This window comes from Dasypus novemcinctus, chromosome 6 (assembly GCF_030445035.2).
Source record: "Dasypus novemcinctus isolate mDasNov1 chromosome 6, mDasNov1.1.hap2, whole genome shotgun sequence".
Classification (NCBI taxonomy): domain Eukaryota; kingdom Metazoa; phylum Chordata; class Mammalia; order Cingulata; family Dasypodidae; genus Dasypus; species Dasypus novemcinctus.
The window spans coordinates 14,865,235-14,892,136 of NC_080678.1; the positions used below are offsets into that span (position 1 = coordinate 14,865,235).

At 43.6% G+C, this 26,902-nt stretch overlaps 1 protein-coding gene across 1 annotated transcript in view; it reads right to left on the reverse strand.

Moving 5' to 3' along the window:
- The window catches only part of LOC101423583 (scavenger receptor cysteine-rich domain-containing protein DMBT1-like), a 225,240-nt gene that overhangs the window by 176,687 nt on the left and 21,651 nt on the right, over nt 1-26,902 (reverse strand). Inside the window, exons 9-16 of the mRNA XM_058298189.2 lie at nt 23,462-23,515; nt 23,119-23,172; nt 21,557-21,628; nt 17,397-17,450; nt 15,833-15,904; nt 11,667-11,720; nt 10,132-10,203; nt 302-355 (exon numbers count right to left, since the gene is read on the reverse strand). The gene's annotated coding sequence lies outside the window, so the exon portion shown is untranslated. The remainder of the gene's footprint in view (nt 1-301; nt 356-10,131; nt 10,204-11,666; nt 11,721-15,832; nt 15,905-17,396; nt 17,451-21,556; nt 21,629-23,118; nt 23,173-23,461; nt 23,516-26,902) is intronic.

The following is a 26,902-nucleotide window of genomic DNA, read 5'->3' on the forward strand; positions in this document are numbered from 1 at the left end:
GGATGGAATGAAGAAGAGGGATCCTCTCTGCTCCAGGCCCCTCCGTGCGCTCATGATGGGGAATGGCTGCTAACTCTTCTGTCCTGGAGTGACTCTGCTGTGCAGGGCCAATGAGCTGTACAAATCCTGGGGTAACCATTCAAACATCACTGGATGTTCCCAGGCTGATGAAGATGCCAGTAGCAACTAAGGATGGTGCCTCTAACTTGTGCAACACAGAGGCTCTGCTACTTGGCTTGGAAAGAGATTTTCCAGGCAAGAAAATCTACAGAGCAAATGAACACAGCATAGATGTGCTCACCTGAGAGTGTGTATGATGGCTTGGCTGTTCCAGGCTCGGAGGATGGAGAGGGGCCTAATGGTGAAAAGATATCATCCTGTTATGGTCTAGTATTTCGAGTATAATACGCAGTGACTGTGAATGTGAGTTTAAAGTTTCTGAAAAGACACGAAGGCCATGACATCCAGAAGAAGTGACAGTCTCGCCTTACTGCAGACGACACCTACTAGGTCTTGTGATGTAGTTGGGGCTCGTGAATTATTTGGTATTGGTATCTACTGGAAGCAATGTTTGGAAAGAATAAAAAATGATTGATAATTTTTAATGGAATCCTTTCGATGCAATAAATAATTCATTTCTGAAACCTTTCCATCTTCCTCCAGATCAGTTATGAACATGCGATTTTGACTTCGATGTGGAACACTTGTTTGATCCCTGGAGGAACCTGTCCTACCATTTTGTGAGAGAGGGTTACTCCCAGGAGCCATTCTTAGTTCTTTGCAAGCTGGATCTCATTTGATCCTCAAAACACCTTTCTGAGATTGCTTCTATTGTCTCTAATTTGCAGATGTGGAGACACAGAGAGGCCAAGTTGACTTCCTCAGCCTCAGGTAGCCACCTGAGCCCAGGTGGTCCGGCTTGCTTTTAAAAAGTGCCATCTAAGACAGTGAACTAGGTCACTCGTTTTTCCTTGAAGTCATGCCTCTTTCTCACAATCTTTGGTTGCCCCTGACCTCAGTCTTAGGGAAGTTAGAAGCAGAGCAGAGAGCTGCTGTAGCCTGGAGGATGAAAGACTGAGACCAACAAAGAGATTAGGGTTGGAGGAGACAAGTGCCTACTCTAACCTCACTTTAGAAATAGGACATTTCCTCTAAGTTGGAGAGATAGAAAAATACTGTGGCTCTTGGAACCCCAGGGCCGGCATCCACACTCCCTGGAGGTGCTGAAGCATCAGGCTGGAAGCCCCCAGCTGAGGCTGCCATGACACCTATTGACCCTAGGTTCTCACAATTCCATGTCCCTTCATGCCAGAAGATGCACCTTGTCCTGAGGGCCACATGGACAGGACTATGGTCCTCCAAGCATGCTGCAGTGGACTGCTGACCAGAGGCTCCTTTGAAACTCTGAGACCCAGAAATCTTCTGGGTGTGGAGGAAGCTTGCTAAGGGCCCTTTCTGTAACTGGTGACCTTTCTGTTCTTGCTGCCAGCAGAGGGATCCTTTAACCCAGGAGTATTCACTCAATGCTCCATGTGTGCCAGGCTCTCTAAGGCAGAGTTGAGGTCTCAGGGGACCGTTATCAGTGAGAGGATGGGAACATCATGTATGCTTATGCCATCAGAGGAAACCACGAGGAGAGACTTCATAGAGAAACAACTAGTGTCACAGAGGTAACAGAAACTTGCCCTCTTGGGGAGATGAGCTCACATAGGGCAGGATTCGAAAGAAGTTTTGCAAGGCTGGCCATGAGGGTAGGCAGAGGGAAGGGGAGGGCAAGTTCACAGAAGAGGAAAACGGTTAAGATTTGAACTGAAATGTGAGTTGGTTCCGGGCATGTTTTTCCTTTCCTTCCCCAAACGACCTTCAAGTAATTGAGATATGTTAATCCACAAGAAGAAAGAGAATGGAGCAGAAACAATCTGATGGAGAACTTCAGCACATTCTTTTAAGAAATGAGAGGGCAGACAGAGGTAAGTCAGTGATGAAAGCGAGCACTAATCCTAGCCTGAGGGCAGTGGTAGCTGGGGATGGATCCTGACAACAGGTGAGCATCACCCCAGAGAATCTTCTGGAGCATCATGTTTGGTGCTCATCATGAGTGAGGTGCTGAGAAAAGAAGGAGTTCAGGGCAGATCATATTTTCTAATGATACCTGCAAAATTGACACTAAATCCACCAACTCTTCTATAACCTTGCTGGCCCCGAGTCAGAAAGTGGATGCCCTATCCCCTCTCTTTGAACACATGAAGACCTCTGACTGTCTCCAGAAATGGAGCATGGCCTGAGGGACACTAAAGACTTCTGAGCCTCGGCCTGGAAAGTGCCAGTCCCTTCTGATTTGTTTCCTGGGAAGCTCATGCCCAAAAGCCACCCTCCACGCCAGTAAGAAGTTCAAGTCACACACGCACGCACCAAAGTTAGAGAACCACTAACTGGTCTTCAATCAGATTTTTTCTTTCTGGAGCCCAAAATAATATTTGATTATGAAGATGATCATGATGATGATTATTAGGCCAGCTTTTATATAGTACTTATTATGTGCTAAGCACTGAGTAATAAACATATTTTAACTCAAACTTCAGAAAAGCCCCATGAGTAAACTATATATAATAGTGTATATCTATGAGAGCATATATAAATAATATTATACATATATATGCCTGCAAACCATTATTATTACTATTACTACCCCATAGTATAGGTTAGAAAATTAAGGCACAAAGCAGTTGAGCAACATGCCTGAGAAAAAAAAACTCTGGGATACTGATATTTGAACATTAAGAATCATTTAGTAGAAACCACAAAAACCTGGAGGTGGCTCTGAGACGGAGCAGTTCAACCTTCTGAAGGTCTGGAATGGATGCATTGGTTAAAGCTTGAGAAAAAAAAGCTGTGTTACAGTATAAGCTTTTGTGCACGACATAATTTTTAAAGACTTTGTGTGTAACAATTGAAGAAAGGAAGGAAAGAGAAAGAGACATAGGATAAAAAAGACAGAGGAAAGTAGGGAAGTAAGTGAGAAGGAGGGATGATAGGATAAAAAGAAGAAGGATAGAGCCTTTTTACAGCAGAGTAGCATCAGATGAGAAGCTGGGGCTACTTTTACAAATGAGCGTCCATTTTATTGTCAGCAAGATAAAACATTTCACCTAAATTTATTTTGAATTATTCTTAGTAGCACATGTAGGCATCTAGGAACTTAGTATTCACCCTTCTCAAATGTGTATGGGACTAAGTACTAGCCTGAAGAGATGCTTCATGAAAACTGTGTTGCTTAAAAAAATGGGGTGACTGCTGGGCATCACTGCTGATGATAGGGTAGGACTGGTCTAGTGAAGGCAGTGCAAAGGGGCAGGTTGAGTTGGGGTGTTTGTATTTGGAACAACACGGATGAGCAGGACCAACACAGCCATCAGCCTCAGCAATCACAGTGCCTGGGACCAGGTGGCTTTTAAGGACCCACAAAATTCTTTAATTTCCTTACAATCAGAAGAAAAGAAACAGCAAACCAATCTGGATTATACTCTTCTTTACATCAACATAGTAAAAACTAAAACGTTTACTATTTGTTGTAGTGTAAAAGACCCTGAAGGCATAAGGGCTTAGGGGCCCACGAAGTCAACAAGTGGCTGAAGCCAAGGATGGAAGCAGATGAGGTGACTTCTGACTGTTGTGTAGCATTCTTTAAGAGGTAACAGAGTGACAATGTGGCCAGGGAAGGAAAACTGCCACAACGGTATTCATTTGAAAAGCACACATATGTATACACACACACACACACACACACACAAATATGCCTGCCTAGGAAAATTAAGTTACTACAGTGGAACCAGCCTTAATGCAGCCAATATGTATGAGGTTTTTCTGCTGGTAGATCAGACATTCACTGGGATTCACCAGGGTGATGAAGGAAAAGAGTATGAAATGGGATGGCAGCTGATCCTATGTCTTAGGCAATGGAAAGGACAGGTTTTGCCTAATTATCATGGAAAAAATAAATGCAGAAGTTGTACTATTAGGAATTTTATATAGAAAACTGTGAGGGGGGAGACAACCCCACAGCTGACTCCACCATTCTTGGTTATGATTTCAGTGTTCTTGGAACTTAATAATTAGGCTTACCAGAACGTTGCCCCAGTAGGTTCAACGGTGCTATCTGCCCACCCATAAGGCAGCCGGCTAAGAAGGCGCACACGGGGTTGGGGTCAGCCCTATGTGTGCTCAGGTCTTTGCTTTACCATTTTCTAGTTGGTGCTACAGGGAAAATAATCTTTAACAAGTCTCCTTTTATAAAACAAATGTGTGTGTATGTGAGGGGGTAGATAGGAAACACTTGCCCTATAGGCGTGTGTGGGCACTAAATGAAGTGTCAGTTATTTAAAGCATTTGATCTCTGCATATTACATTTGGTCTTTCACTATGTGTTAGTCCTTCCCTTTTTCGAAGGGCTTACCTGGGGAGGGTGCAGGAGTGGATGGCTGGGACTCAGGCTCTGTTGTGACTATGGACACAGATAATCCATCCCCTGCTGGCAGAGACAAACAGGCTTTCCTAGTAATTAGGACACCCCTCAACCCAGTGTCAGAGGAGCAAACGTTGAAAACAGTCACAGCGTAGTGCTCACAGTCAAATTTTCAGTGTCAATTCCTGCATCTGCTCTCTGTAGACAAGAATTTATCCCAGGAATCTCTAGGTCTGGGAAGACACCAGCCCGGTGCCTGGCACTCGGCTCCTGTTCCCCATTCCCCCAGGAAGAGGCACCAACTGCCCAGCTGCTGTGGGTGCTGGGGAAGCAGAGCCACCTCCGTGGTGGGCACGGCTGCTGACAGTGCTTGGCCTGTGAGTGTGTCACTGCTGGGTGCTCCTCCCCACACTCAGGACAGGGACACCTCTGACAATAAGCCCATGGAGAAGGGCTGGGCTGACCTGCCTGTGAGGGTCTTGGTCGGCTCCTCCCACCTCCTCCCTGCCCTCCACCATCACTGTGGGAGGAAGTGCCAGTACCTGAGGGCCTCCCCGAGGTTAGTACACTTTAGCTCTTTGGGTGCTCACACTACCAATTATGCATTATCTCTCAGTAAAAATTCAGGTCTCTTTGACCCTGGTGATGTGGCAGTCAGTTTGAAGGTAGAACTTTTGGTTTCCAACTAGATATTTGATAGAATAATCTGGACTCTATGTACCCTTCAGTCTAGTGATGTTTCAAAGGGACATTAAGGCATATTATTAACTCATAAATTAACAACCAGGTACTGTATTTTTTCCTTTTAAAATGGATCTCAAAATATTTGGATTTGATAAGTCAGCAGTGGGTACCCATGGGTTCATTATACTGTTCTTGACATTGTGTTTGATATAGACAAAATAAAGTGTATTGCACTCTTTTATATGTGTCTAATTCAAAACAATTGAATAGCTACTTCTTATTGTGATCAGTTTAAAACTTTGTGATTAAAAAGAATAAATAGAGAAAAAAATTGTGGTTAGATTCCAGCAGTATTTAAACTATCCAATTTGTTCATAAAGGGCACTGAAGCTGAAAAGAAACAATCCCTTAACTGAGTTTTTTTTCAGTTGGCTAAATAATACTATATTAACATGTCTAAAATGTAACAAAATGTTTTTCTGAAGATGAAGCTGCTGTGCAGTCACATGCAATCCATGTGAAGAGGGAGACAACTCTCAATGACAGGGCTAAGCATTCCTCCTTTTCTGTCTTAAAGAATTATTTAAGTCTAGGGGATGGAATGAGAAATGGGGATCTCCTCTGCTCCAGGCCCCTCTGTGCGCTCATGAGGGGGAATGGCTGCTAACTCTTCTGTCCTGGAGTGACTCTGCTGTGCAGGGCCAATGAGCTGCACAAATCCTGGGGTAACCATTCAAACACCACTGGATGCTCCCAGGCTGATGAAGACGCCAGTAGCAACTGAGGATGGTGCCCCTAACTTGTGCAACACAGAGGCTCTGCTACTTGGCTTGGAAGGGGATTTTCCAGGCAAGAAAATCTACAGAGCAAATATACACAGCATAGATTTGCTCACCTGAGAGTGTGTATGATGGCTTAGGTGATCCAGGCTCTGAGGATGGAGAGGGGCCTAAGGGTCAAAAGAAATCAACTTGTTAATTGTCTAGTATTTCAAATATAATACGCAGTGACTGCGAATGTGAGTTAAAATTTTCTGAAAAGACACGAAGATCATGACATACAGAAGAAGAGACAGCCTCGCCCTAGTGCAGACGACACCTACTAAGTCTTGTGAAGTAGGTGGAGCTCAAGAATTATTTGGTATTGGTATCTACTGGCAACAATGTTTGGAAAAAATTAATTTGGATTGATAATTTTTAATGCAATCCTTTCCATGCAGTAAAGATTCATTTCTGAAACCTTTCCATCTGTCTCCAGATCAGCTATGAACATGCACTTTTGACTGCGATGTGAAATACTTGTTTGATCCCTGGAGGAGCCTGTCCTACCATTTTGTGAGACAGGGCTACTCCCAGGAGCCATGCTAAGTTCTTTGCAAGCTGGATCTCATTTGATCCTCAAAACACCTCTCTGAGATTGCTTCTATTGTCTCTAGTTTGCATATGAGGAGACACAGAGAAGCCAAGTTGACTTCTTCAGCCTCAGGTAGCCACCTGAATCCAGGTAGTCTGGATTGCTTTTAAAAAGTGCCTTCTAAGGCTATGAAGTAGGTCACTGATTTTCCCTTGAGTTCATGCCTCCTTCTCACAATCTTTGCTTGCCCCTGTGCCTCTGTCTTAGGGAAGTTAGAAGCAGATCAGAGAGCTGCTGTAGCCTGGAGGACGAAAGACTGAGACAAACGAAGAGATTAGGATTGGAGGAGACAAGTGCCTACTTTAACCTCATGTTAGAAATAGGACATTTCCTCTAAGTTGGGCAGATAGAAAAATACTGTGGCGCTTGGATTCCCAGTGCCGGCATTCCCACTCTCTGGAGGTGCTGGAGCAGCAGGCTGGAAGCCCCTAGCTCGGGGCTGCCATGGCTCCTGGAGGTCCTTTTTCCTTACACTTATATGACCCTATATGCCTGAACATGACCTTTGCCTGCAGGCCATGTGGACAGGACTGTGTTCCCTCAGCCATGCCCCAGTGGACTGCTGACTAGAGGTTCCTGTGGAACTCTTAGACCCAGAAGTCATCTGGGTGTGGAGGAGGCTTGCGAAGTTCCCTTTCTGCCACTGGTGGCCTTTCTGTTCTTTGCTGCCAGCACAGGATCCTTTAACCCAGGAGTAGTCACTCCATGCTTCTGGTGGTCAAGGCTCTGTAAGGCAGAGTTGAGGCCTCAGGGGACCATTAACAGTGATAGGAGGGGAACATGTACAGCGCCTAATGCAGTCAGAGGAAACCACGTAGAGTGCCTTCATAGGACGCAACTAGTGTCCCGGAGGTAATGGAGACTTTCCTGCTTGGGGAGATGAACTCACAAAGCCTGGATTTGAAAGAAGGTATGTAAGGCTGTTCACGAGGGTAGGCAGAGGGAAGGGGAGGTCAACTTCACAGAAGAGGAAAACGGTTAAGACGTCAACTGACATGCGAGTTGGTTACAAACATTATGTGCTCTCCTTCCCAAAATGACCTTAAAGGAATTGAAATGTGTTAATCCACAAGAACAAAGAGAATGGAGAGTAAAGAAGAGCAGATGGAGAACATCATCACATTCTTTTAAGAAGTGTGAGGGCAGAAAGAGGTAAGGTAATGACGCTAGTGGAGCACTAATCCTAACCTGATGGCAGAGGCAGGTGGAGATGGACCCTGAGAAGAGATGAGCAATGACCCCAGAGAATCTTCCTGAGCTGAATGTTTGGAGGAACAGGACATGAAGATTATGGGTGTGAGGTACTAAGCAAAAATGGAATACGGCAGATTGTATTTACTAAAAATATCTACAAAATCGACACAAAATCCAGAAGCTCATCTAGAATCTCAACCAAAAGCCTTCTGAGCCTAGGCGAAGACCATGCCAGACTTTCGGCTTTGTTCCATGGGACGCTCCTGTTTGGAAGGTATCCTCCGTGTCATTAACAAGTCCAAGTCACAAGCAGAAGTCTAAGATAGAGAACCACTAACTGGTTTTCAAGCCAGACCTTTTCTTTCTGGAGCCAAAAATATATTAGATTATGAAGAGGATAAGAATGATGAGTATAAAGCTGGCATTTATGTAGTACTTTCTTTGGGCCAAGGACTAAAAATAGACATATTTAAATTAATATTCACAAAGCCTGAGATTATATACTGTATATAGTAGCATATATCTAATAGAGCATAGATATGAATAATAGCATGCATATACACAACTGCTAACAGTATTATTAGTATTATTATCCCCATATGATGGGTGAGGCATTTAAGCACCAAAGCAGTGGAGTAACATGCCCAAGAGTACAGATTGTTGAGAAACTGATATTTGATCATTAAAATTCATTTAGGAGAAAACACAAAAGCCTGGAGGTGGCTCTGAGAAGGAGCAGGTCAACCTTGCATAGATCTAGAACGATGCAGTGAGTACAGCTTGGGACACAAAATGCTCTGTTACAATGTAAGCCTTTGTGCACGACATAATTTTTAAAATCTTTGTGTGTAATATTTTGATGAATGGAAGGAAGGAAAAAGAGACAGAGGATAGAAACAAGGATGGAAGGAAGTAGTGAAGTAAGTGGGAACGACGGAAGATAGGAAAACAAGAGGATGGAAAGAGCGTTTTGACACTAGAGGAGCATCACATGAAAACCCGGGGCTATTTTTACAAAGAAGCCTCCCTTTTAATGTCAGGAAGACAAAAATTTCACCTAAATTTATTTAGAATTATTCTTATTTGCCCATGTAGGAATCTAGTAACAGAGAATTCATCCTTCCCAACTGTATGGGACTAAATACCAGTCTGAAGAGATGCTTCATTAAAACTGCATTGTTCTAAAAAACGGGGTGACTGCTGGGCATCTCTGCTGATGACAGGGTAGGAGTGGCCTATTTGTGGGTGCAGAGGAGCTGATTGAATTGGGGTGTTTATATTTGGAACAACACAGATGAGCAGGACCGACACAGCCATCAGGCTCAGCAGTCACAGAGTGTGGCAGCAGGTGACTTACAGGGGCCCAGAAAATGCTTTAATTTCCCTTACACTCGGAAGAAAAGAAACAGCCACGCAACCTGGATGACACTAATCTTTACATCATTGCAGCCATAAAATATATTTTAATATTTTTCATAGTAGAAAGGTCCCCTGAAGGCTCAAGTTCTTCCGGGCCCACAGAGTCAACAAGTGGCTCTAACCAAGGATGGAGAGACATGAGGTGACACCAGACTGATATGTAGTTTTCTTTAGGAAGCAGCAAAGTGGCTAAAGGCCAGTGTAGAGAATGGCCACAGTAGTATTTATTTTAAAAGCAGGCACTTTTGTACACACATGCACATACAAATAGGCCTGGCTAGGAAAATTAAGTAACTACAGTGGAATCAGCCTTAATGTAGCCAATATGGATGGTTTTTTCCCTTGGTAGAGCAGACATTCAGTCGGTTCACCCAGGTGAAGAAGGAAAGTGTGATCTGGGATTGCAGCTGATACACTGCCTTAGGGAATGGAAAGGACAGGTCATGCCTAATTCTTGTGAAAAATACAATTACAGAAGTTTTGCTATTAGGAATTTTACATTGAAAACTGTGAAGGAGGCCACAATCCCCCAGCGGACTCCACCATTCCTGGTTATGATTTTGGTATTTTTCAACCTTAATATAATTAGACTTACTAGAATGTTCTCCCAATTTAACAAGGTAGCTTTGATGGGGCTCTCTGCCTCCCCCCCCCCCCCCCCCCCCCCCGTAAGGGAGCAAGTTAGCAAGAACCACTTGGATTTGGGGTCAGACCTATGTGTGCTCTAATATTTGCACCAACTTTTTATAGGTGGTGATAGAAAAGAAAGAACCTTTCCCCTGGCTCATTTATGAAACAAATGTGTGCATATGTGTTAGGGAGAAGAGGGGAAACACTTTTCTTAGAGGCTTCCTGAGGGCACCAAATAAAAGTTTCAGTTACTGAAAGCCTCTGATCTCTGTTTCCCATATTTGGTATTTGAAGAAATGTTATTCCTTCCCTAATTACCAAAGACTTACCTGTGGAGGGTGCAGGTGTGGATGGCTGGGACTCAGGCTCTGGTAGGTCTAGGGCTACAAATAATCCATCACCTGTTGGCACAGAAAACAGGCTCCCTTAGTAATTAGGACACCACAAAATCTAGTATCAGAGGGGCAAACCTTTGAAAACAATCACAGCCTTGAGGTCACAGATAAATCTGCAGTGTCAAGTCCTGCCTCTGCCCTCTGGAGGCAAGGATTTATCCCAGGAGTAACATCAGCACTTAGTGAGTGTCCAGGTCTGGGAAGACTCCGGCCTATAGCCTGGCATATGGCTCCCACTTCCCACTTTGCCAGGAAGAGGCATCCACTGACGTGCTGGTGTGGGTGTGGGCAAAGCTGCTGACAGTGCTCGACCTGTGAGTGTGTCCCTCAGGTTAGGGACACCTCTGACAATAAGCTCAAGGAGAAGGGCTGGGCCCTGACCTGACTGTCAGCGTTTTTGTCGGCTCCTCCCACCTCCTCCCTGCCCTCCACCATCACTGTGGGAGGAAGTGCTAGTCCCTGAGGGTCCCCCCTAGGTTAGTACACTTTAGCTCTGTGGGTGCTCACATTACCAATTATGCATTTTTTCTTTGTAAAAATTCAGGTGTCTTTGACCCTGGTGATGTGTTGGTCACTATGAAGGTAGAACTTTTGGTTTCCAACTAGATATTTGACAGAACTACCTGGAGTCTCTGTATCATTAAATCATATGATGTTTCCATAAGGCATTAAGGCATATTATTAACTCATAAACTAACAATCAGGTATTGTATTGCATGCTCTGAAAATTGTGGATTTGGTAAGTCAGCTTGGGTACCCATGAGTTACTTCATTACACTGTTCTTGACATTGTGTTCGATATAGACAAAATAAAGTATATTTTACCTTTTTATATGTGCCTAATTAAAAAAATTGCATATCTACTACTTATTGTGATCGGTTGAAAACTTTGTGATTAAAAGGAATAAATAGAGAATCAAATTGTGATTAGACAGTCCAGCAGTGATTAAGCCATCAGACTTGTTCATAAAGTGCAAACATACCCCTAACTTTTTTTTCAGTTGGCTACAAAATACTATATTAACATGTCTAAAATGTAACAAATACTTTTCTGAAAGTGAAGCCACTGGGCAATCAGATCCAATCCGGGTGAAGAAGGGAGCCAACTCTTAACAGACATGGGTAAGCATTCCTCCTTTTCTGAGTTAAAGAACTGTTGAAGTCCAGGGGATGGAATGAGAAATGGGGATCCCTTCTGTTCCAGGCCCCTCTGTGTGCTCATGATGGGGAATGGCTGTGAACTCCTTTGTCTCTGGAGCGACTCTGCTGTGCAGGGCCAATGAGCTGCACAAATTCCGGGGTAAGCATGCACATCTCACAGGGTGCTCCAGCCTGATGAAGATGCTAGTTACAGCTGAGAATGCTGCCCCTAACTTGCGCAACACAGAGGCTCTGCTACTTGGTTTGGAAGGGGATTTTCTAGACAAGAACAACTATAGAGCAAATGAACCAGACATAGATTTGCTCACCTGACAGTATGTATGATGGCGTGGTTGTTCCAAGTTCTGAGGTTGGAGAAGGGCCTAATGGTCAAAAGAAATCAGCCTGTTATGCTCTAATATTTCATATGTAATACTCAGTCACTCAGAATGTGAGTTTAAAGTTTCTGAAATGACACAAAGGCAATGATATCCAGCAGAAGTGACAGCTTCACCCTAGTGCAGACGATACCTACAAAGTGTCCTGAATTAGTTGGAGCTCATGAATTATTTGCTATTGGTATCTTCTAGCAACAACGTTTGGACAAAAAAAAAAAAGAGGGTTGAGAATATTTAAAATAATCCATTTGCTGCAATAAATATTCATTTCTGAATCCTCTCCATCTGTCTCCAGATGGGTCATTAACATGCCATTATGACTGTGATATGGAATAGTTGTTTTAACCCTGGCGGAACCTGTCCTACCATTTTGTGAGAGATGACTACTCCCAGGAGCCATTCTAAGTCCTTTGCAAGCTGGATCTCATTTGATCCTCACAACCGCTCTCTGAGAGTGCTTTTATTATTGTTCTAGTTTGCAGATGAGGAGACCCAGAGAGGCCAAGCTCACTTCCTCAAGCTCAGGTAGCCATCTGAGGCTTGAGGCCAGGTAGTCTGGCTTGCTTTTTAAAAGTGCCTTCTAAGGTAATAAACTTGGTCACTCTTTTCCCCTTGAAGTCATGCCTCATTCCTCACGATCTCCAGTTGCCTCTGTGCCTTTGTCTTAGAGAAGTGAGAAGCAAAATAGAAAGCTGCTGTAGCCTGGAGGAAAAAAGACTGAGACTAATGAGAGACTAGGGTTGGAGGAGACAAGTGCATACTCTAACCTCCTGTTAGAAAAAGGATATTTCCCCTTGGTGGGTAAGATAGAAAGACCTGTGTCTCTTGGAATTCCGGGGCTAGCACTCCCCTCGATAGAAGTGCTGGAATAGAAGGTGGGATGTTCTTAGCAAGGGGCTGCCTTGGCTCCTGGAGGCCCTGTGTCCTCACCCTTCCATGTCCCTGCATGCCAGCAGAGGCACTTGGTGCGAGGACCTTGTGGACATGACTGTCACATTCTCAGTCGTGCCCCAGTGGAGTGCTGACGAGAGCCTCCTCGGATACCCTGAGACCCTGAAATCATCTGGGTGTGGAGGAGGCTTGCAAAGTGCCCTTTCTGCCATTGGTGGCCTTTCTGTTCTTTGCTGCCAGCACAGGATCCTTTAACCCAGGAGTATTCACTCAATGTGTCTTGTGTGCCAGGCTCTCTAAGGCAGAGTGGAGGCCTCAGGGGACCATCATCAGTGAGAAGATGGGAACATGATACACGCTTACGCCGTCAGAGGAAACCACGAGGAGAGCCTTCATAGGGATCCAACTAGTGTCCCGGAGGTAACGGAGACTTGCCCTTTTGGGGACACGGGCTCACTAAGGGCTGGATTGAAAAGAAGTTTTGTAAGGCTGTCCTTGAGGGTAGGCAGAGGGAAGGGGAGGGCAAGTTCACAGAAGAGGAAAATGGTTAGGATTTCAACTGAAATGCGAGTTGGTTACGGGCATGTATTTCCTTTCCTTCCCAGAATATCCTTCAAGTAATTGAGATGTGTTAATCCACAATTAGAAAGAGAAAGGAGGGGAAACAAGAGCAGACGGGGAACTTCAGCACATTCTTTTAAGAAGTGAGACAGCAGACAGAGGTAAGGTAATGATGAAAGCAGAGCACTAATCCTAGTCTGATGGCAGGGGCAGCTGGGGATGGATCCTGACAACAGGTGAGCACCACCCCAGAGAATCTTCTGGAGCATCATGTTTGGTGGTCATCATGAGTGAGGTGCTGAGAAAAGAAGGTGATCAGGGCATATCATATTTTCTAAAGATACCTGCAAAATTGACACCAAATCCACCAACTCTTCTATAACCTTGCCGGCCCCGTGTCAGAAGGTGGACGCCCTATCCCCTCTCTCTGAACACATGAAGACCTCTGACTGTCTCCAGAAATGGAGCATGGCCTGAGGGACACTAAAGACTGCTGAGCCTCGCCAGGATAGTGCCAGTCCCTTCTGATTTGTTTCCTGGGAAGATCATGCCCAGAAGCCACCCTCCATGCCAGTAAGAAGTTCAAGTCACACACGCACACATCAAAGTTAGAGAACTCCTAACTGGTCTTCAAGTGAGGCTTTTTCTTTTGGAGCCCAAAACAATATTTGATTATGAAGATGATCATGATGATGATGATTATTAAGCCAGCTTTTGTATAGTACTTACTATGTGCCAAGGACTAAGTAATAAACATATTTTAACTCAAACTTCACAAAAGCCCTATGAGTCAACTGCATATAATAGCATATATCTATGAGAGCATATATAAATAATAGCATACATATATATACTTACAACCCGTTATTGTTACTATTACTATCCCCATATTATAGATGAGAAAATTAAGGCACAAGGCAGTTGAGTAACATGCTCGAGAAAAAAGAACTCTGGGAAATTGATATTTGAACATTAAGAATCATTTAGTAGAAACCACAAAAACCTGGAGGTGGCTCTGAGACGGAGCAGTTCAACCTTCTGAAGGTCTGGAATGGACACATTGGCTAATGCTTGAGAAAAAATGCTGTGTTACAATACAAGCTTTTGTGCACGACATAATTTTTAAAGACTTTGTGTGTAACAGCTGAGGAAATGAAGGAAAGAGAAAGAAACATAGGATAAAAAGGACGTAAGAGTGCAGGGAAGAAAGTGGGAAGGAGTGACAATAGGATAAAAAGAGGAAGGTAAGAGTCTTTTTACACCAGAGTAGCATCAGATGAGAACCTGGGTCTACTTTCTTAAATGAACCTCCATTTTAATGTCAGAAAGGTAAAAAATTTCACCTAAATTTATTTTTGAATTATTCTTAGTAGTACATGTAGGAATCTAGTAACTTAGCATTGATCCTTCCCAAATGTGTATGGGACTAAATACCAGCCTGAAGAGATGCTTCATGAAAACTGTGTTGCCTCTAAAATGGGGGGATTGCTGGTTATTACTGCTGATGATCAGGTAGGACTGGTCTAGTGAAGGCAGTGCAAAGGGACAGATTGAGTTGGGGTGTTTGTATTTGGAACAACACAGATGAGCAGGACCGACACAGCCATCTGCCTCAGCAGTCACAGTGCCGGGGACCAGGTGGCTTTTAAGGGTCCACAAAATGCTTTAATTTCCTTACAATCAGAAGAAGAGGAACAGCAATCCAATCTGGATTATATTCTTCTTTACATCAACATAATAAAAAAATAAAATGTTTAATATTTGTTGTAGTATAAAATAACCCTGAAGGCATAAGTGCTTAGGGGCCCGTGGAAGTCAACAAGTGGCTGAAGCCAAGGATGGAAGCAGATGAGGTGACATCTGACTGTTGCGTAGCATTCTTTAAGAGGTAGCAGAGTGACTATGTTGCCAGGGAAGGAAACTTCCACAACAGTATTCATTTGGAAACTATGCACGTGTGTATACACACACACACGCAGAAATACGCCTGGCTAGGTAATTAAGTTACTACAGTGGAACCAGCCTTAATGCAGCCAATACATATGAGTTTTTTTCTGCTGGTGGATCAGACATTCACTCGGGTTCACCAGGGTGATGAAGGGAAAGAGTATGAAATGGGATGGCAGCTGATCCTATGTTTTAGGCAATGGAAAGGACAGGTTTTGCCTAATTATCATGAAAAATATAAATGGAGAAGTTTTGCTATTAGGAATTTTATATAGAAAACTGCGAAGGGGGCGACAACCCACAGGTGGCTCCGCCATTCCTGGTTATGATTTCAGTGTTCTTGGAACTTAATAATTAGGCTTACCAGAATGTTGCCCCAGTAGGTTCAATGGTGCTATCTGCCCACCCATAAGGCAGCCGGCTAAGAAGGGGCACAAGGGGTTTGTGTCAGACCTCTGTGTGCTCCAGTCTTTGCTTCACCATTTTCTAGTTGGTGCTACAGGGAAAAGAATCTTTAACAAGTCTCGATTTATAAAACAAATGTGTGTATATGTGAGTGGATAGGACAGGAAACACTTGCCCTAAAGGCTTGTTGTGGGCACTAAATGAAGTGTCAGTTATTAAAAGCATTTGATCGCTGCATATTATATTTGGTTCTTCAGTAAATGTTAGTCCTTCCCTATTTCCCAAGGACTTACCTGGGGAGGGTGCTGGAGTGGATGGCTGGGATTCAGGCTCTGTTGGGACTGTGGCTGCTGATAATCCATCACCTGCTGGCAGAGACAAACAGGATTTCCTAGTAATTAGGACACCCCTCTACCCAGTGTCAGAGGGGCAAACGTTTGAAAACAGTCACATCCTGGGCTGTCAATTCCTACTCTGCCCTTTGGAGGCAAGAATTTATCCCTGGGATAAGGTCAGCACGTATGTGCCTTCAGCTATGGGAGGACGCCCGCCTGGTGCCTGGCACTCGGCTCCTGGTCCCCATTCCCCCAGGAAGAGGCACCAACCAACCTGCTGCTGTGGGTGCAGGGGAAGCTCAGCCAACTCTGTGGTGGGCACCGCTGCTGACAGAGCTTGGCCTGTGAGTGTGTACCTGCTGGGTACTGCTCCCCACACTCAGGACAGGGACACCTCTGATAATAAGCCCAAGAAGGGCTGGGCTGACCTGCCTGTCAGGGTCCTGGTCGGCTCCTCCCACCTCCTCCCTGCCCTCCACCATCACTGTGGGAGGAAGTGCTAGTACCTGAGGGCCTCCCCTAGGTTAGTACACTTTAGCTCTTTGGGTGCTCATGCTACCAATTATGCATTTTTCTGTGTAAAAATTCAGGTGTGGTTGACTCTGGTAATGTGGTGGTGACTTTGAAGGTAGAGCTTTTGGTTTCCAACTATATTTGACAGAATTACCTGGGCTCTCTGTATCCTTAAGTCATGTGATGTTTCAATAGGGCATGAAGGCATATTACTAACTCATAAATTAACAATCAGGTATTGCATTGCTTCCTTTGAAAATGTATCTCAAAATATGTGGATGTGATAAGTCAGCAGTGGGTACCCATGAGTTCATTATACTCTTCTTGACATTGTGTTTGATATAGACAAAATAAAATATATATTACTTTTTTATATGTGTTTGATTCAAAAAATTGAATAGCTGTTTCTTATTGTGATTGGCTTAAAACTTTGTGATTAAAAGGAATAAATAGAGAAAAAATTTTGATTCGACAGTGCAGCAGTGATTAAGCCATCAATATGTTCATAAAGTATGCTGAAGAAGAAAAGGAACAAAACCCTAACTTTATTTTCAGTGGGGTAAGAAATACTATATTAACATTTCTAAAATGTAACAAACTCTTTTTCTGAAAGTGAAGTCACTGAGCAGTCAGATATAATCAGGCTGAATAAGAGAGACAACTCTCAACAGACACAGCTAAGCATTCTTCCTTTTCTGACTAAAAGAGTTGTTTAAGTCTAAGGGATGGAATGAGAAATGGCGATCCCCTCTGTGCGCTCATGATGGGGAATGGCTGTGAACTCTTCTGTCCCTGTAGTGACTCTGCTATGTAGGGCCAATGAGCTGCACAAATCCAGGACAACCATTTACACATCACGGGATGAACCCGCCTGATGAGGATGCCAATTGCAACTAAGGATGGTGACACTTAACTGGTGTAACACAGGCTCTGCTCCCTTGGATTAGAATGAGTGTTTCTAGGCAATAAACAGTACAAAGCAAATGATGCTAGCAAAGATTGCACCCACCTGACAGTGTGTATGATGGTGTGGGAGTACCAGGCTTTGAGGTTGGAGAGGGGCCTAATGGTCAAAAGAAATCAACATGTTATGGTCTAATATTTCCAATACAATACTCAACGACTCAGAATGTGAGTTTAAGTCTTCTGAAAAGACACGAAGGCAATGACATCCAATAGAAGTGAAAGCCTTGTCATCGTGCAGCCAGCATCCACTAAGTCTTGTGAATTAGTTGGAGTTCATGAAATAGTTGGTATTGGTATCTTCTAGCAACAAGTTGGCAAACAGGAAAAAAATGGATTGAGAATTTTTAATAGAATTTTTTTGATGCAATAAATATTCATTTCTGAATCCTGTCCACCTTTCTCCAGATCAGTCATAAACATGCAATTTGGACTGTGATGTGGAATATATGTTCTAGGCTTGGAGGAGCCAGTACTAACATTTTGTGAGAGATGACTACTCCCAGGAGCCATTGTAAGTTCTTTGCAAGCTGGATCTCATTTGATCCTCAAAACACCTCTCTTAGATTGCTTCTATTATTGTCTCTAGTTTGCAGATGAGGACACCCAGAGAAGCCAAGCTGACTTCATCAGCCTCAGGTAGCCACCTGAACCCAGGTGCTCTGGATTGCTTTTAAAAAGTGGCTTCTAAGGCAATGGACTAGGTCACTGATTTTCCCTTGAATTCATGTCTCTTCCTCACAATCTTTGGTTGCCCCTGTGTCTCTGTCTTAGGGAAGTTAGAAGCAGAGCAGAGAGTTGCTGTAGCCTGGAGGATGAAAGACTGAGACCAATGAAGAGATTATGGTTAGAGCAGACACGTGTCTACTCTAAGCTCACAACAGAAATAGGACATTTCCCCTAATATGGGCAGATAAGAAAATACTGTGTCGCTTGGATCCCCAGGGCTGGCTTTCCCACTCCCTGGAGGGGCTGGAGCAACAGGTTGGAAGTCCATAGCTAGGGGCTGCCCCTGCTCCTGGAGGTTCTGGGTCCTCACCCTTCCATGATCCTTTATGCCTGAAGATGTCTTTTGCCTGCAGGTCACGTGGTCAGGACTGTTTTCCCTCAGCCATGCTCCAGTGGACTGCTGACCAGAGGTTCCTGTGAACCTCTGAGACCTTGAAGTCATCTGGGTGTGGCTTGCGAAGTGCCCTTTCTGCCACTGGTGGCCTTTCTGTTCTTTGCTGCCAGCACAGGATCCTTTAACCCAGGAGTATTCACTCCATGCTTCTGCTGTGCAAGGCTCTCTAAGGCAGAGTCGAGGCCTCAGGAGACCATCATCAGTGAGAAGATGGGAACATTGTACATGTTTACGCCGTGAGAGGAAACCACAAGGAGAGCCTTCATAGGGACCCAACTAGTGTCATGGAGGTAACAAAGACTTCCCCATCTTGGGGACATGAGCTCACTAAGGGCTGGATTCAAAAGAAGTCTTAAGGCTAGCCACGGGGGTAGGCAGACAGAAGGGGAGGGCAAGTTCCCAGAAGAGAAAGATGGTTAGGACTTCAACTGAAATGCAAGTTGGTTACATGCACATATGTCCTCTCCTCGCAAAAATGAAATTAAAATATTTGAGATGCTTTAATCCAGAACACAAAGAGAATGGGAGGGGAAACAAGAGCAGATGGAAAACTTCATCCCTTTCTTTTAAGACATTAGAGGGTAGACAGAGGTGTCTTAATGATGCTAGTGGAGCACTAATCCTAGCCTGATGGCGGAGGCAGGTGGGGATGGATCCTGACAAGAGGTGAGCAAACACCCCAGAGAATCCTCCTGTGATGAATGTTTGGAAGAACAGAACACTAAGATTATGGGTGTGAGGTACTGAGCAAAAAGGGAATTGGGCAGATCGTATGTTCTAAAGATATCTATAAAATCGACACAAAATTCAGAAGCTCCTCTAAAATCTGCTGGAACTATGTCAGAAGGTGGATGCCCTGTCTCCTCTTTTTAAACACAGGAAGGTCCATGTGATTATCTCATGCTATGGACTATGGCCCAAGTGACCCCAAAGAATTCTGAGACTAGGCCATGAAAGTGCCAGACTTTTGGCTTTATTCCATGGGATGCTCCTGTTTGGAAGGTACCCTGCATGCCATCAACAAGTGTAAGTCACAAGCAGAAGTGAAAGATAGAAAACTACTAACTGGTCTTCAAGTCTGGCATTTTCTTTGTAGAGCCAAGAAAAAGATTTGATTATAAGGATGATCAACATGATCATTATAAAGCTGGCATGTATAGAGTACTTTCTCTTGGCTGAGTATTTTAACTCATTTAATATTCCCAAAGCCTGAGATAATACACTGTATATAGTAGCATAGATCTACTAGAGTATACATATCAATAATAGCATACATATACATAACTGCAAAATATTATTATTATTATTATTATCCCCACACTCTTGGCGAGGAATTTAAACCAAGAAGCAGTTGAGTTACATGCCCAAGAGTACAGAGTGCTGAGAAACTGATATTTGATCATTAAAATTCATTTAGGAGAACACACAAAAACCTGGAGGTGGCTCTGAGAAGGAGCAATTCAACCTCCTGTAGATCTAGAACAAAGCAGTGAGTACAGCTTGGGACACAAAAGGCGGTTTTACAATGTAAGCCTTTGTGCATGACCTAATTTTTAAAGTCTTTGTGTGTAACATTTTGATGACTGGAAGGAAGGAGAAAGAGACAGAGGATAGAAACAAGGAATGAAGGAAGCAGGGAAGTAAGTGTGAAGGAGGGAAGACAGGGAAAAAAGAGGAAGGAAACAGCCATTTTACATTAGAGTAGCATCACATGAAAACCTGGGGCTCTTTTTAAAAAGAAGCCTCCCTCTTAAGGCCAGGAAAATAACAATTTCACCTAAGTTGATTTAGAATTATTCTTGTATGCACATGCAGGAATCTAGTAACATAGAATTCATCCTTCCCAAAGGTGTAGGGGGCTAAATAGCAGTCAGAAGAGATGCTTCAGGAAAACTGTACTGTTCTAAAAAGCAGGGTGACTGCTGGGCATCACTGCTGATAATAGGGTAGGACTGGTCTATGAGGCAGTGCAAAAGAGCAGACTGAGATGTGGTGTTTGTATTTGGAACAACACAAATGAGTTGGACCAACAGAGCCATCAGGCTCAGCAGTCATGGATCGTGGCACCAAGTGACTTGTAGGGGCCCAGAAAATGCTTTAATTTCTCTTATACTCAGTAGAAAAGAAAAAGCCATCCAACCTGGATTACACTCATTTTACATCAATGAAGACATAAAATATGTTTTAATATTTTTCATAGTAAAAAGGACCCTGAAGGCTCAGTGCTTAGGGGCCCACAGAGTCAACAGGTAACTCAAACCAGGGATGGAAAGAGATGAGGTGACATCAGACTGACATGTATTGCTCTTTAGTAGGTAGTAGAGTGGATAAAGGCCAGTGTAGAGAAATGGCCACAGTAGTATTTATTTTAAAGCAGGCACTTGTATACACACATGCACACACAAATAGGCCTGGCTAGGAAGATTAAGTAAGTACAGTGGAATCAGCCTTAATGTAGCCAATACGGACGAGTTTTTTCTCTTTGTAGAGCAGACATTCAGGCAGCTTCATCCAGGTGAAGAAAGAGGAAAGTATGATCTGGGATCGTAGCTGATAAAGTGCCTTCAGCAATGGAAAGGACAGGTTTTGCCTAACTGTTGTGAAAAATATAAATAGAGAATTTTTGCTATTAGGGATTTTACATTGAAAACTGTGAAGGAGGCCAAAACCTCCCAGCTGACTCCACCATTCCTGGTTATGATTTTGGTATTTTTCAACTGTAATATAATTAGGCTTACCAGAATGTTCTCCCAATTTCGTAAGGCAGCTTTGATGGTGACATCTGCCCACCTGTAAGGGAGCCAGCTAGGAGGAGTCACATGGGGTTGGGGTCAGACTTACGTGTGCTCTCATCTTAGCGTCACCATTTTCTAGGTGGTACTAGAAAAGAAAGAACCTTTACCATGTCTCATTTTATAAAACAAATGTGTGCCTGCGTGTGAAGGGAGAAGAGGGGAAACACTTTCCTTTTAGGTTTCCTGTGGGCACCAAATGAAGTTTCAGCTACGAAAGCCTCTGATCTCTGCTTCTCATATTTGGTATTTGAAGAAATCTTATTGCTCCCCTAATTACCAAAGACTTACCTGTGGAGGGTGCAGGTGTGGATGGCTGGGACTCAGGCTCTGGTAGGTCTAGGACTACAGATAATCCATCACCTGTCGGCAGAGACAAAGAGGCTCCCTTAGTAATTAGGACACAACAAAATCCAGTGTCAGAGGGGCAAATGTTTGAAAACAGGCACAGCCTGGAGGTCACAGATAAATCTGCAGTGTCGTGTCCAGCCTCTGCCCTCTGGAGGCAAGGATTTATCCCAGGAGTAACATCAGCACTTGAGTGTCCAGGTCTGGGAAGACGCTGGCCTGTAGCCTGGCACACGGCTCCCGTTCCCACCTGGTCAGGAAGAGGCACCCACTGACGTGCTGGTGTGGGTGCTGGGGGAAGCACAGCCAACTCCCTGGTGGGCACGGCTGCTGAGAGTGCTTGGCCTGTGAGTGTGTCACTCAGGACAGGGACACCTCTGACAATAAGCCCCAGGAGAAGGGCTGGGCTGACCTGCCTGTCAGGGTCTTGGTTGGCTCCTCCCACCTCCTCCCTGCCCTCCACCATCACTGTGGGAGGAAGTGCTAGTACCTGAGGGCCTCCCCTAGGTTAGTACACTTTAGCTCTTTGGGTGCTCACACTACCAATTACGCATTTTTTCTTAGTGAAAATTCAGGTGTGGTTGACCTGGTGATGTAGTGGGTTCCAACTAGATATTTGACAGAATTACCTGGTCTCTGTATCCTTAAGTCATGTGATGTTTCAATAGGGCCTTAAGGCATATTATTTACTCATAAATTAACAATCAGGTATTGTATTGCTTCCTTTGAAAATGTATCTCAAAATATGTGGATGTGATAAGTCAGCAGTGGGCACCCATGAGTTAGTTTATTATACTGTTCTTGGCGTTGTGTTTGATATAGACAAAATAAAGTATATTTTACTTTTTCATATGTGTCTAATTCAAAAAAAGGAATAGCTGCTTCTTGTTGTGATTGGATTAAAACTTTGTGATTAAAAGGAATAAATAGAGAAAAAAAAATGTGATTAGACAGTCTAGCAGTGATTAAGCCATCAAATTTGTTCATAAGGTGGACTAAAGAAGGAAAGAAACAAACCTGAAACTTTTTTTTTCAGTTGGCTAAAAAATACTATAATAATATGTCTAAAATGTAACAAAATGTTTTTCTGAAAGTGAATCCACTGGACAGTCAGATCCAATCAGGGTGAAGAAGGGAGACAACTCTCAATAGACACGGCTAAGCACTACTCCTTTTCTGACTTAAAGAGTTGTTTAAGTCTAGAGGATGGAATGAGAAATGGGGATGCCCTCTGCTCCAGGCCCCTCTGTGCACTCATGATGGGGAATGGCTGTGAACTCTTCTGTCCCTGGAGTGACTCTGCTATGCAAGGCCAATCAGCTGCCCAAATGCAGGGACAAGCATGCACATCTCACAGGATGCTCCAGGATGAAGAAGATGCCAGTTACAAATGAGAATGATGCCCCTCACTTGTGCAACGCAGAGGCTCTGCTACTTGTCTTAGACAGGGATTTTCTAGACAAGAACAACTAGAGAACAAATGAACCAGGCATAGATTTGCTCACCTGACAGTGTATATGGTGGCGTAGTTGTTCCAGGTTCTGAGGTTGGAGAAGGGCCTAATGGTCAAAAGAAATCAACCTGTTATGCTTTAATATTTTGAATCTAATGGGGATGTTAACTCTTCTGTCCTGGAATGACTCTGCTATGCAGGGCCAATGAGCTGCACAAATCCTGGGGTAACCATTCAAATGTCAGTGGATGCTCCAGGATGATGAAGGTTCCAGTTGAAACTGAGAATGGTGCCCCTAACTTGTGCGATACAGAGGCTCTGCTACTTGGCTTGGAAAGGCGTTTTCCAGGCAAGAAAAACTACAGAGCAAATGAACACAGCATAGATTTGCTCACCTGACAGTGTGTATGATGGCTTCGCTGTTCCAGGCTCTGAAGATGGAGAGGGGCCTAATGGTGAAAAGAAATCAACCTGTTATGGTCTAGTATTTCGAGTATAATATGCAGTGACTCAGAATGTAAGTTTAACATTTCTGAAAAGACACGAAGGCCACGACATCCAGAAGAAGTGACAGCCTCGCCCTAGTGCAGATGACACCCACTAAGTCTTGTGAAGTAGTTGGAGCTCATGAATTATTCGGTACTGGCATCTACTGGCAACACCTTCTGGTGTGCAAGGCCCTCTAAGGCAGAGTCGAGGCCTCAAGGGACCATTATCAGTGATAGGATGGGAACATGATACAAACTTATGCAGTCAGAGGAAACCATGAAGAGGGACTTCATAGGACGCAACTAGTGTCCTGGTGGTAACGGAGACTTCCCCTTCCTGGGGAGATGAGCTCACAAAAGCCTGGATTTGAAAGAAATTTTGTAGCCTGGCAGTGAGGGTAGGCAGAGGGAAGGGGAGGGAAAGTTCACAGAGGAGGAAAACGGTTAAGACATCAACTGACAGGTGAGTTGGTTACACACACGTATGTGCTCTCCTTCCCAAAATGACCTTAAAGGAATTGAGATGTGTTAATCCACAAGAATAGAGAGAATGGAGAGGAAAGAAGAGCAGATGGAGAACTTCATGACATTATTTTAAGAAGAGTGAGGGCAGACAGAGGTAAGGTGATGATGCTAGTGGAGCACTAGTCCTACCCTGATGGCAGAGGCAGTTGGGGTGGATCCTAACCAGAGGTGAGCAACAACCCCAGAGAATCCTCCTGAGCTGAATGTTTGGAGGAACAGGACACCAAGATTATGGATGTGAGGTACTGAGCAAAAAGGGAATAGGGCAGATCGTTGTTTCTAAATATATCTACAAAATTGACACAAAATCAAGAAGCTCTTCTCGTATCTGAACCAAAAGAATTCTGAGCATAGGCGAAGAATGTGCCAAACTTTCGGCTTTGTTCCATGGGACGCTCCTATTTGGATGGTACCCTGCATGCCATTAACAAGTACAAGTCACAAGCAGAAGTCAAAGATAGAGAACCACTAACTGGTCTTCCAGTCAGGCTTTTTTTTTCTGGAGCCAAAAACAATATTTGATTACTAGGAGGGAGAGAATGATGATTATAAAGCTAGCATTTATATAATACTTTCTTTGGGCCAAGGACTAATAGTAGACATATTTTAACTCATTTAATATTCACAAAGCCTGAGATTATATACTGTATATAGTGGCATAGATCTATTAGAGCATAGATATGAATAATAGCATGCATATACATAACTGCAAACAGTATTGTTGTTATTATTATCCCCATATGATGGGTAAGGAATTTAATCCCCAAAGCAGTTGAGTAACATGCCCAAGAGTACAGGGTGCTGAGAAATTGATATTTGAACTTTAAAATTCATTTAGGAAAAAACACAAAATCCTGGAGGTGGCTGTGAGAAGGAGCAGGTCAACCTTCTGTAAATGTAGAAGGACGCAGTGAGTACAGATTGGGACAAAAATGCTGTGTTACAAAGTATGCCTTTGTGCACGACCTAATTTTTAAAGTCTTTGTGTGTAACATTTTGATGAATTGAAGGAAGGAGAAAGAGACAGAGGATAGAAACAATGATGGAAGGAAGTAGGGGAAGTATGTGGGAAGGAATGAAGATAGGATAAAAAGAGGAAGGAAAGAGCGTTTTGACACTAGAGAAGCATCACATAAAATCCTGGGGTTATTTTTACCAAAAGCCTCCCTTTTAAAGTCAGGAAGATAAATATTTCACCTAAATTTATTTAAAAGTACTATTATTTGCACATGTAGTGTCTAGTAACATAGAATTCATTCTTTCCAAAGAGTATGGGGCTAAATACCAGTCTGAAGAGATGCTTCATGAAAACTGTTTTGTTCTAAAAAAGAGGGTGACTGCTGGGTAACACTGCTGATGATGTCTAGTGGGACTGGTCTAGTGGGAAGTGCCCATGAGCAGATTGAGTTGGGGTGTTCGTATTTGGAACAACACAGACGAGCAGGACCGACACAGCCATCAGGCTCAGCAGTTATGGAGCGTGGCACAAGGTGACTTTTAGGGGCCCAGAAAAGGCTTTAATTTCCCTTACACTCAGAAGAAAAGAAACAGCCATCCTACCTGGATTACACTCATCTTTACATCAATGCAGCCAGAAAATATAAGTTTTAATATTTTTCATAGTATAATGGACCCCTGAAGGCTCACGTGTTAAGGGCTCACAGAGACAACAAGTGGCTCAAACCAAGGACGGAATGAGACGAGGTGACATCAGACTGATACGGGCTGGTGTGGGTGCTGGGGGAAGCACAGCCAACTCCCTGGTGGGCACAGCTGCTGACTGTATGTGGCCTTTGAGTATTGCTCAGGACACAGACACCTCTGACAATAAGCCCGAGGAGAAGGGCTGGGCCCTGACCTGCCTGTCAGGGTCCTGGTCGGCTCCTCCCACCTCCTCCCTGCCCTCCACCATCACTGTGGGAGGAAGTGCTAGTACCTGAGGGCCTCCCCTAGGTTAGTACACTTTAGCTCTTTGGGTGCTCACACTACCAATTACGCATTTTTTCTTTGTAAAATCAGGTGTGGTTGACCCTGGTGATGTGGTAGTCACTTTGAAGGTAGAACTTTTGATTTACAGCTAGATATTTGACAGAATTATCTGGGCTCTCTGTATACTTAAGTCATGTGATGTTTCAAAGGGGCATTAAGGCATATTATTAACTCCTAAATTAACAATCAGATATTGTATTCCTTCCTTTGAAAATGTATCTCAAAATATGTGGATTTGATAAGTCAACAGTGGGTACCCATCAGTTCATTATACTGTTCTTGACATTGAGTTTGATATAGACAAAATAAAGTATATTTTACTTTTTTCTATGTGTCTAATTCAATAAATGGAATTTATGGTTTGAAACTTTTTGTTTAAAAGGAATAAATAGAGAAACAAATTGTGATTAGACTGTCTAGCAGTGATTAAGCCATCAAAATTGTTCATAAAGTGTCCTGAAGAAGAAAAGGAACAAAACCCTACCTGTTATTTTCAGTTGGCTGAAAAATACTATATTAACATGTCTAAAATGTAACGAAATGTTTTTCTGAAAGTGAAGCCACTGGGCAGTCAGATCCAATCAGGGTGAAGAAGGGAGACAACTCTCAACAGACACAGCTAAGCATTCCTCCTTTTCTGACTTCAAGACTTGTTTAAGTCTAGGGTATGGAATGGGAAATGGGGATGCCCTCTGCTCCAGACCCCTCTGTGCGCTCATGATGGGGAATGGCTGTGAACTCTTCTGTCCCTGCAGTGACTCTACTATGCATGGCAAATGAGCTGCACAAATCCAGGACAACCATTTACACATCACGGGATGAACCCGCCTGATG